A 12,266-nucleotide genomic window follows, 5' to 3' on the forward strand; every position below is an offset into this window, starting at 1 on the left:
GGTATCAAAGAAGTGGGTGCTATTGGCAGAAGATACATCTAGGCCAGTGAGCATGACCACATCGGCAAGTGTAGGGGAAGCAGGGCCGTGGCCGAAGACAAAGGCATTGAGCGTGTCTGACCAGAAATATGATGCAGCTATCAACATTGACTCGTTCCTATACATATCGGCAATGGACAACCTGATGCATTGGTCCAGTTTTCTCTCGCCCCACTGGACTTCGTTTGAGTGACTGACTCTCAGGAACCAATCCTTCCATCCCACGGTAGGACTGGGCCAGGAACGGAAAGTGTCCTTCCATAGATCCAGAGAAAAGTTCTCTGCTCTAAAGGGGATTCTGTTTGTTTCTACGTTAATAAGATCGGTGGGATCTAGATTCCCTAAGGGGCCAAGACATTGGAGGTGTGGCTGATCGGTAGGGATGACAATTTTATTGGACAGATCCTAATGGTTTTGAAGGTAAAAAGAAAGAAAAGGAAAAATGTTCAGTAAAATAAAATTGCGGATGAACAGAGATGCGGTAAAAGCACAAGAGGTGGAATGAAGAACTAACCTCAGGAACGGTGAAGTTGATGGCCATCTCCTCACAAAAGGATGATCGAAGGCTTCAAGGTTGGTGAAGAAGGGACTTTGTTGGATTTCTTGGAGATCTCAAACAGCGCCACCGCCAGGGAGGTGGAGTTGGAACTGTGGAATGATGCGATGGAGAAGGAGTACCCGAGAAGGAACTATTTATAGGACAAAATGGGCAAGGGTAAATCTGACTTATCACTTCGCCGTATTCGTGAAATCCAAGGATACTCAGGGAGATATGGTAACTGTTCGCACGGTAATCAAGGGATTGTACAGGTGATTTGACAGAGAGCGGTCGTGATCTGGAGATATTTTACTGTGCGAGATTTCCTGGTCGGTCCATCGGCAGCGCCTTGTAATGGTAATATTGCCGATGGGCGGATAAAGTGGGGATATCCGTCTAGGAGGATAAGATGCTTTACTGAATAGGGTGTCCTGGTCAGTTCATCGGCAGGTCTCTGTAACGGTAACATTACCGGTGGATGACTAAAACGGAGATGTCCGTTTGGGAAGTTGAGGATTTCGAGGAATCTGCGGAGGAATTGAACCAAGGTTGTTCAGGTTAAGGTTGTCGGTTACTAAATTGGGAGGATTAATTGCGGGAAGACATCATTACTGCAGAAAATTTCGGAGCATTAATGATTTCATACTCCGAAATTGGGGGGCATGTGTTGACACCATTTTTGGACACGTACCCAGGATCAGTAGAGTGTAGATCGGCAAGAAAGGGCAATAGTGACTGGTCTGCAGGAGAGTTGCCGATAAGGATGGTTGCCGATGAGGAGATAGCTGAATGTGGCTAAGTCCGTGGGTGGTGATGCCGATGGCCAGTATTGATCGTTGACGATGGGGAGTCTGCCGATGACATGGAAGGAAGACTTGGAGGTTACCACTTGGTCCGTGGTGGTGTCCCAGCTTGTCACGGCAGCTATTTGGTCCGTGGTGGTGTCCCAGCTTGTCACGGCAGAATAGTTTTATGTTTTCCTTAGTTGTTTAAATTATTTTGTACACAGATTCTGTTAAATTTGGAATTCGAGTTCTAGTCGTGTCTAGTTGTAGCTCTTTAAGCAGGGTATAAATGTGGACCCTAGGGCCTTGTAATCAATCAATCAATCAATCAATCAAATACACATTTTTACTCATATTCCAGCATCTACTTTTTCAACGACTTCGTCATATTTTCCTTTTATTACGAGTTCTTAGGAGTTCGTCGACTTAAGCTCGGCGTATTCTCAAGTTCCGCGTGAATACCTCTTGGGCGTGGCATCCAGGCGCATCGCTGTTGTCGGGACCAAAGTATTCGAGTTATCACCTTTGCCGACAGTAAGGTCAAATCGGCTGGCACGCCTTAACGTTTGAATCAGGTATTAGCCCTTTGTGTTTGCATATCAGCTTTTGCATCAACAGATTCTCAACTTAAGCTGGTCGAAATTATAAAGTTCCAAAATCTGTCCCTGACAAACAGAGAGCAGTCATTTCTGGAATCAAACTTTGAACAGACATAACTCACAAACCACAAGGCCAAATACTACCAAATTTTAACAGAAGCTAGATAAGTAAATTGTCTACAACTTTTCTATAAACAATATTCCCAGAAAACATCATTTACATATTGTAATCCAAACAGTTCGAGAAACTGTCTAGAAACAACAATTGCAACCATTTAATTACTAACTTATGTTTCAAACATACATTTGAGCAAAACCATTGTTACCAGCAGTTTGCACATATCCAAAGAACACCAGAAAACATAGTGGTCATTACCAAATATATTTATTTAAAGTCTTTCTTAATTTATTTGGATAATAAGGTGAATTAAAGAACATATAACAAAAGTGCTCAGTAAATTCCACCAAAAATTACAGTAGCTTTTACATACTATCCATAGTCTACTGTCCAAATTTCACTGCATTTGAAATAGCATAGAAACATCTATGATAAAGACAAATTACCATTGCAATTAACCATGTGAGAGTAAGATAAATGCACAAATCATATTTTCTTCAAACACATGGCCCTATCATATATAAACATGATACAAAAATATCATAGAATTGTACTGGAACAACATTTTCCATTTTTACATTTTTATTTATAATTATAAACCATTTATCAAGCCCTATGAAGACATCTCTATTCAAATCTGAATCTGTCATGCCACATTAAACAGCTATAACTTGAGGTTCACATGTCCATAATTTATGGTTGTGTACTTTCTAGAAAGCTTACGAAATTTTGAACAACTTTGTTATAAACATCTAGAGCTAAATCTACCACTAACAAGGTCTTACATTACAAACAATGCAATCCAGTCTGGGTTTAGACAGAAACTGGAACAGTACTTTAAACCACTATAACTAAACATGTGATTAACCAAAAATTGTGCTATTTATCTTTTTGGAAAGATTATGAAAAGTACTACAACTCATATATTTTCATCTAGGCATGATTCACAACCTAACTGAGCCAAACAATATAAACATGCAGAACTACTCAGAATATGAGCAAAGCAACACAGGGCATTTGTTATTTTTATAACTCTTAATCTGTCATTCCTAAATTCATGCAAATTTTACCAGATATCAAATATAATATTTAAAGCATGTCACAATATTTTCACATTTATTGGAGCAATAATACAGTGGTTATGAAAACGACAAATATAACAAGCAATTAAAACCTAACTGCACAAATCTATTTTTACCGTTAAAACTTCAAACTAAAACATGCAATATTATAGATCTACACAAGGGAATTTCAGAGGGATTGCAAAAGTCCACATTTCCTATTTTACGATTTTTCTTTTAATTACTATGCATTTTCAAATTTCACCCAGAAATGTGCTAAAACAAAAGAAAAGGAAAACCGATCTTGCACCGGGAACCCTAGAGTTTCTAGGAATCACGCCACAGCCCACAAACACTATTCATATGAGTCTTGGCTTCGCACCTGGAACCCTGAGTTGTTTCATATTCTAACCCGAGATCCCTCTCTTCTCCCTTACAGAACAGAGGACACAGATGACACAACGACATGGCCGGCTTCTGGATTCTGTTGGAGAGCGCCGGTGGCAGCGGGGAGCCAGTCGGCGGCCTGGCCTCGGCCAGCCGTGGTCACGCCCGGCCCTGGCCTTGGCCGGCTGTAGCTAGCAGTGGCAGAAGCTTGAGCTGGGGAGGCTTGCCATGGCGGTGTGCGCTGTGCATGCTCCCAGAGATATGAGAGGAAGCTCCAAGTGAGGAAGATTGAATAAGGGAGTGGAGGAGGGTGTGGAGGGCGCTCTGGTGCTCGCCTATGCGTGCAGAGAGGAGCAGGCGATAGGAGCAGGGGAGGTGGGCGTGTGGTGTCCATGCATCGTCGCCACGCACCAGCGACGTGTCCATCCGTTGAGGCATTCCACCGAGCACGTGTCACGCAACGATGTGGTCAGCGTGGGAAGCGATTTGGGCCGGATCTGGACCAAATTTGGACATGGACCAAAAACGAAGTTTGCTCTACTCTTGACACTCTCCAACTTTGATTAAGGTGCCATGGTCATTAGAGTTGCAGATTAGTAGATAATTAGATGCCAATCTATGAGTGCCAATGAATTGATAAAGATTAGCAAAACTCAAAATTGATGACCATAACCAAGTCAAACTGGTGTCATCTTTTTATATGCTCTTGTCCACAATATGTACTCCAACTTTTATTTTGGGACCCAAGTAAGTTGTTTATAAGAATTAGGAGAACGCGGGATGCCAACGTGATGAACTGCAATTCCACACTTAGAAATTCGAAGTGCTGGAAATTACAGCAGATCCAATCTTGTGACTATTATTTGACATGCTTAGAGGAGGATTCAGACTTAGTAACTTTAACAAAGATTGTAGAATGCAAACTATGCTACAACTTTTACAAAAGGACCTTCTACTTTTTTGGCCTGGTTAGTAAGATACAGGGCTCCCAACTAGGGTACCCGAAACTAAATACCTTGAGGACTTAGCCAAAATTCTGGAGTTCCAAAACAGCACTGCATTGAATTTTGTAAGCTCAATTTGACAAGGTTAGGGACCAAACTAGCTCTTGACCACTAAACAAAGTTTGTTCTACAGAATCTAAACTAAAACTTTCAATTAAGGTCAAACCTCAGAACTAGTACAGAAGTCAAACTTTCACTTTGGTCAAAGCAGCAACTTGATAAAGCTTGAATTAAGGTTTTAGGCCAAATTGAAGCATTTTCTAGGCAGAAGCTCAACATGTACCCTTCATGACTTTTGTTGTAGAGTTCATATAGAGTCATTTGGGCAAGGTTGCAAGAATTGGTTGATGACCTATGGTTCTATCCACTTCATGAGGTCATTCCAACAAGCATGTAACTTATCATTTCATGTGACCTTTTGATTCTAAACTTCTTGAAACTTTTCGAGTGATCACTATAGGCAATGATGGATGTGGGACACATGAGAGAGGTTCCATTAATATCACCCAAGCATGCACTTTGAAAAAGGGCCTATATATAAGCAAGGGTGCATTCTCTAAGTTTGACTTGAGGCTCACTTTCATGGATTAACCTTAACATGATCATCACCACTTATCTTGGCATGTTTGAGCTCAAAACCTAAAGTCTAACTCGTGGCAAACACCTGGGGTGTTACAGTCATCCCATGAGCAAGCTTGATTAGGGCTTGATCATGGCGAAGTACAACCGGAGGAAGAACCGATAGGCCGGCCTCTCCTCCAATCCTCCCTCGCTCTCCATCTCGCTACTATCTAGATCTACTCTAGTTTAGAGATGAGAGGAGATCTCTCATCTCCAAACCCTAGCTTTTGAACTGTCTATGAATAATGAATAGGGATGAAGAGGTGCCTCCTCCAGGGGCTAGGGGTCCTGGTTATATAGCCCTTCCAAATGAATGTGGGCCGTCAGATCAAACCGACATTAATCGCATGGTTTTCCTTGATCCTCAAATGCGGTGGATCATAATCCTCGAGGCGGAGCCTGATTGGTTCCTGTAGCAGGGCGGGCGCCCTGTCCCCGGGCCCGCTCGGCTTCTCGTTCATTCCCGTGGCTTCTGGAGTATTCTAGATGATAGAAAATTGCCGCACACATTAATATCTCTATGTAAACCCGACGTGTGGGCCTTTCCTCCATATTTCCTGATAACCCCCTGCTGAAATAGACAAACACCAAAACTTGTGGAATTTTGTCAGATAAAACCCTAAGTCTGGGTGTTGGTTGCATTTGGATCCTTTTCTTTGTTTATTTTATAATTAAATTTGGTACTTAAGGACCGTCAACAACTACCACTCATCGGCAAGAATCTCCATCGGCTGATCTTCATCGGCACCCTTCTGGTAATACAACAACTTTCCTACTGCCGAAGAGTCCATCCTGATTATCACGACACGTGCCAAAAAATGGTGTCAACATATGCCCCCAATTTTGGAGTATAAAATCATTAACGCTCTAAAATTTACTCTAGATAACGATTGTCTTCAATTATCTAACTCATGACAAAATCCATTACTGAATCCAATTAAATCTAATCCAGATCTTCGTGCTTCAGTAAACATCACACAACCTCTAACCATCCCAGCTCCGATTATGGCTAAAATATAAGGGCAGCAACCCATCAGCAAGAATCTAACACCATACTAGACTGTCAATTTTAGAATCAAAATATTCTGCACACCAAAATTTCTTCTGAATCATGATTGCTTGCCATCAAATCACCCACACGATCTCTTGATTATTGTGTGAACAGTTACCATATATATATCTAAACAACCTCGACTGTTACGCGCGTGGCAGAGAGATAAGTCTAGAATGCCTCTGTTCCGTTCAAGCTATAAATACATCTCTCCCAAATGCCTGTCTTCTACCTTCACATTCCAATCTTCCAAAACCTATTCTCCCCGGTGGCGACCCTGACGAACAACCGTGCGGCTTCAACCAGCAAGAACTTCTTCCAGTAGCGGCCTCAAGTCTCCAGCCACACCTTCATCCCACTCAAAGCAATGGTGATCAACTTCAACATCCCCACGGTTAGTCTCATACTCATCTCTTTTTACTATAGCTCCTTGTGCCCTTGTAAGTTCATATACTTAGTGGTTTTTCTTTCTCTTTTCCATCGTCCTTTTGATCTTCCAAACTTATGAACTGAGTGACAAACTAGTTATCCCAACCGATCAACCTCACATCCAATGCCTAGGTCCCTTGGGTGACCTAGATCCAACCGATGTAATCAATGCAGAGACTAATAGAATCCCGTTTAGAGCCCAAAATTTTTCTTTAGATCTGTGGAAAGACACGTTCCGATCTTGGCCCAAAACTACCAAGGGATGGAAAGATTAGTATCTGAGGGTTATTGGGTCGATGGAGGTATACTGGGTAGAGAGAAAGCTAGACCAACGTATCAGGTTATCGATTGCCGATATGCAGAAGAACGAGTCAATGATGATAGTGGCCGCTTATTTTTTGTCAGACACCACCAATACCTTCATATTTGGACATGGCCCAGCCACCCCCACACTTGCCGATGTGCACATGGTCACAGGCCTAGATATCTCATCTACCGATGACCCCCTTGCTTACAACAGAAGGGCCGAGTATAAAGTGAATACTCGCAACATCGGGGGTTGGACGGGGTACATCCAAGAGTAACAGAAGACCGGGTCAGTCGGTCAGAGGGAACACGCCACCTTTCTAAATATGTGGGTAGAGAAATTTATTTTTTGCGGCCGATCGGTAGGGCCAACCAGCGTCTACCTTGCTGCAGCTGAACTGCTGGCCAATGGAGTGAGGTTCCCTCTTGGCGATATCTTTTGAGTTCTACCTACCACCTTCTTCACCAAGTATCACAGAAGCTTTTACTTGGTGAACCCATGGGCAACCTGGGAGGCCCATGGTGGTTTGTCAATATGTGGCTGAATGCCCATATGCATAAACGTTTGCAATGGAATTTCTTCACCTAGTAGTTTCCACGGGATATTGCCAAAGATTATGAGCTTGAGGACAAAGAATCGGCAACACGCCCGCCCCTCAATTTTGGCGAGGCAATAATAGTACTTCCTGGGACAGAAGCCAACGAGGACCAAATTGGCAGGTTCTTCCAAACCTTCTACAATGGCCTCTCCTATGAGCATCGGACCTGGATGCCTTACATCGATGAAGAATCTAGATTCCCCCTCCTCTTCTACCTTGCCGATGAGGCGTTAAACAAAAACAATGATCTGATGATGGCTATCATCACTCCCCGAGCAATTCTAGCAAATACATTCAGTAGTGGGAAGAATGTCAGCATCACTTACGAATTTTATAACCCGTCGGTGGTAGCATGTCAATTGGCCTTTGGTCAACTACCGATCAAGCTCTGTTATGCCTATGTAATCAAACCAAGAGAAGCAATCACTAGCAGATTAGATTGAGACAAGGTGGTTCAACTCCCCCTGATGTTGATACCACAGACATTGATCTGTCGACCTGGATACCGACCTCCTTCATCACTGAATCATACAAGTCATGGTGGCAAGAATGGAGGAGTCAATTATTCACAACATCTGCCCACATGTATCGGCATCTAATTGACCCTGAGCACATCATCCTCGATGATGCAATAAGTTTCTTTCAACACTTAGTCCGTTCTTCACCTCTAATTTTATCGGCAACTAACTCCTTCTGTTTGACAGGTTGATGATCCAGAACCAGCCATGAGCAAAAGTGGGAAACCTTTCGACCTTCAGCCCGTTTCTCCAATAGCACCGATCGGCTATCATGCTCCCACCCTGGCCGCTCTAACTCATCGGGGAGCACGCCCTAAGAAAGTCACCACCAAGCGCCCAAAGGGCACTCCATCGGCTGCTGCTGCAACTCTCGTAAAAGCGTTTAAGGTAACAACCCTGCTTACTACAATCTATGGCGATCTCAAATCGTACTGACACTATATATACTTTTTTAGGACATCCCAACTACAATCGGGTCATCATCGGCAACCCTCTTGCATCAGATACTGCTATCCCTCACGAGCCTTCAGAGGTATTCCTTTCACTTTATATTTAACTCACCAAACATCATATCTTACAATCTATGCCTGATGTTCAACCAACCAGTGCTGATGCCCCGTAGCCAGCAGTCATCAAAGCTCAAACCAAGTGAAAGGCTAAAACATGCACCAAGGCTCAACCAAAATGGCAAAAATTTGTACCATCTTCACCACCCCAACCAGCGCCTCCAAGCCAGCCAGAACCGATCGATGCACCTGAGCAGACGATTGATTCTTCCGCATAAGGCATGTCATCGGCCGTTGTACCTGAACAAACCATTAATCCATCTACACAAGGTACGTCATCAGTTGTTGTACTCCAAGAATTAACTGTCGATTAATCTGCAAAGAAATTCTCATTAATCTCAATACTAATCAACTCCACATCTGAAGATATTCTATCAGCAGGTCTAGCCGATTCTCATCAAGGTGTACTCCAGAGTGCTCTCCCCAGCTAGAGGCAAGAAATCGCCTTGAAGCAAGTAAGCCAACTGACTTAGCAAATTTGCACTATTCATACTTGCTCTCAACTCACTCCTTTTCTTCTTTTAGGAACAAGACTCTCCCGATAGCCTATTCTCCTTTGCCATCGACATCTCTGATGATGAGGGGGAAGAAGCAAGCTCTACACTAGCGCTAGGAATAGTATCGGCAGAGGTTAAGTCCAAGCTGGAGGCTCTGCTAAACTTACTACAACAAGACACCGCCCAATTGGTAGACGACTCGGACCCTGCGAAAATGATCTTCAAGATAGTCCGTGGTCAAGTCCCTGCCAATATTGAGGAGGCACTCTTCTAGGCTACCCACTTAGAATGCCACTAGCTCTAGTATCAAAAGGCTGCCCAGCGCATTGCCAATAGACCTACCCAAGCTCAGCTTAAGGAAGAGATGCTGTACCTGAAGCATACCGCCGATGAGAAACACAAAAGCATCAGCAGTTTGCAGTCATCCGGTGCCAAACTAAAGCAGAAGATCTTAGACTTGTCGGCAAGGAAATAAGCTCTACTGGCTGAGCTTAAGGAGGTCGAAGAAGAGCTAGCCCATGCTGAACAAGAGGAAAGTCAGCTACCTGATGCCATCAAGGTCCTCCAACAAGAGAGAGACACTCAAGGCTGCAAACCCTGGCGATGAAGAAGAATCTCAAACTAGTGGAGGGCTCTACCGATGAGGACGTTAGAGAAGTGGAGGAAGCCGATCAGATTCGCCTACGTACGATATCGGCCATCCAATCTTTATTAAATTTGTAAACCCTTCCATCAGCAGCATGTTGCATTGGTGCTTTGAGAAATACTAATACTTTGCCTAGCCAATAGGACTGTTATCGGCATTTATACTTTTACGCATGCATCCAAATACTAGGATAATATTTCTTTAAATATTTTCCATTTAATGATCTGGGAAATACAACCCCTTCGAGGGTTTCTAGAACATATGCGTTGCCAGGAGCAGATCGAGTTATAAGATAAGGAACTTCCCAATTAGGAGACCATTTGCCAAACTTTGAACTTTTAGTCCCAATCGGTAAAATCAATTTCCAAACTAAATCTCCATCGGCAAATTCCTTTACTTTCACCCTCTTGTCATACCATCTGGCCACTCTTTTCTTATTTTCTTTGATGCTAACTAAAGCCCTCAACTGATGACCTGCCAAATCTTCCAAATCATCTTTCATAAGAGTATCATAATCATCGGCTACCAATTGATTCTGAGAGAATCCCGCCTAGATCTAGTTTTAATTTCCCAAGGCAGTATCGCATCGCGTCCGTCCACTAACTGATAAGGCCACACATTAATTGCACCATGACACGCCATTCGATATGACCATAGGGCTTCATTTAATGCCATATGCCACCGCCTAGGATTTTCTTCAATTTTGCTCTTAATGAGTTTAATAATCCCTTTGTTAGAAGCCTCAGCCTGACCATTAGCTTGAGCATAATAAGGAGAAGAATTCAAAACTTTGATCCCCATACTAGTAGCAAACTCATCAAATTCTCCCGATGTAAACATAGTGCCCTGATCGGTAGTAATAGTTTGAGGAATACCAAATTGATAGACAATATGCTCTTTCACAAAATAGATTATATTGGCCGATGTCACCTTTTTCAAAGGAATTGCTGCAACCAATTTGGTGAATAATCAGTAGCAACCAGTATAAATTTATGCCCCTTGCTTGATGGTGGATAAATTTGACCGATGAGATCGATAGCCCATCCTCGGAACGGCCAAGGTTTGATGATAGGATTCATGGCCGATGCAGGCGCTCTTTGAACATTGCCAAATTTTTGATACCCCTACCATCCTTTAAAATATTTAAAGCAATCTTCAAGAATAGTCGACCAATAATATATGTTCCTTCTGATTATCCATTTCATCATGAAAGCTGATTGATGTGCCCCACACACTCCTTCATGAATTTCACCCATCAAGCTTTTTGATTCATCATTGCTAAGACATTTGAGTAAGACTCCATCCAAGGTTCTATAATATAATTCATCATCGAGGAGCACATACTTAGTAGCTTGAAATCTTACACGCCTTTCAACTTTCTTAGATGAATCCCTTAAGTAATCGGTAACTCTAAGGAACTCCTTTTCCTAAGCTTCCTCTGATATACACTTGGTTCGTTCATAAGTATCTGATTCTACCGATGCAATGATGTAAGAGGAATCACCAGAGACAACCTCAATCTTATCTCCAACCTACTGTATGAGGTATTGATGCATTGTAGAAGGAATACAACAGTTGGCATGAATCTAGTCCCTTCCTAGAAGCAGATTGTATGCACCCTTACCATTAATAATGAAGAACATTGTTGGCAAAGTTTTGTTGCCGATAGTTAATTCAACGCACACTACTCCTTTGGCTGGCGACACATTGCCTTCGAAATCTTTTAGCATCATATCGATTTTCGTCAAGTCCTGATCTCCTTTGCCAAGTTTCCGATACATCACATAAGGCATAATATTAATCGCAGCTCCTCCATCGATGAGTATCTTAGATACAGGCTGCCCATCGACTTTGCCCTTGACAAATAAAGCTTTAAGATGTTGTCTTTCATCATTGGAGGGTTTCTCAAAAACAGCCATCATAGGATCTAGTGCCAATTGAGCTATCTGATCAGAGAGAACAGTTTCCTCTTCATCAGTGGAAGGTGCAAGAAACTCCATCGACAAAATAAATACCATATTAACATCTGCCGATGGACCCTTACCCTTGTATTTTGATTGCCGCCAATTTTCAGGCCTTTCATTAGAAGAATTTTCCTCCCTGATCCTCCTCCTCTGTGTCTTTGTTAGGCCCTCAGGACACCATTGGGGAAGCTTAGTTTTCTAGACCGGCTAATAACGGGTTTTCAGTCGACTCTACATGGCGTATATTAGGGTCCCTATAGAATATTTCTTCATCAGGAAGTCTAGCATTGGCCATCTCCTCAAGCTCTTCTTGATTCCTTGGAAAATAGCCAGCACGCTCACCAAGTCGTTCATGTACACTGAGTTTGCCACCTAGCCATTCATGTACTGATGGTCTACCTCTGATCGGCTTATCAATGAACAAACCCGATTACCAGGCTGAAACCTCCTTTCTGGCCGATTGGTTTGATAGTAACTATTACACTCAAGACAATTTTCAACAGTTGGCAATTTGATACCTTATTCCTAGCAATGGATG

This window comes from Sorghum bicolor, chromosome 3 (assembly GCF_000003195.3).
Source record: "Sorghum bicolor cultivar BTx623 chromosome 3, Sorghum_bicolor_NCBIv3, whole genome shotgun sequence".
NCBI lineage: Eukaryota > Viridiplantae > Streptophyta > Magnoliopsida > Poales > Poaceae > Sorghum > Sorghum bicolor.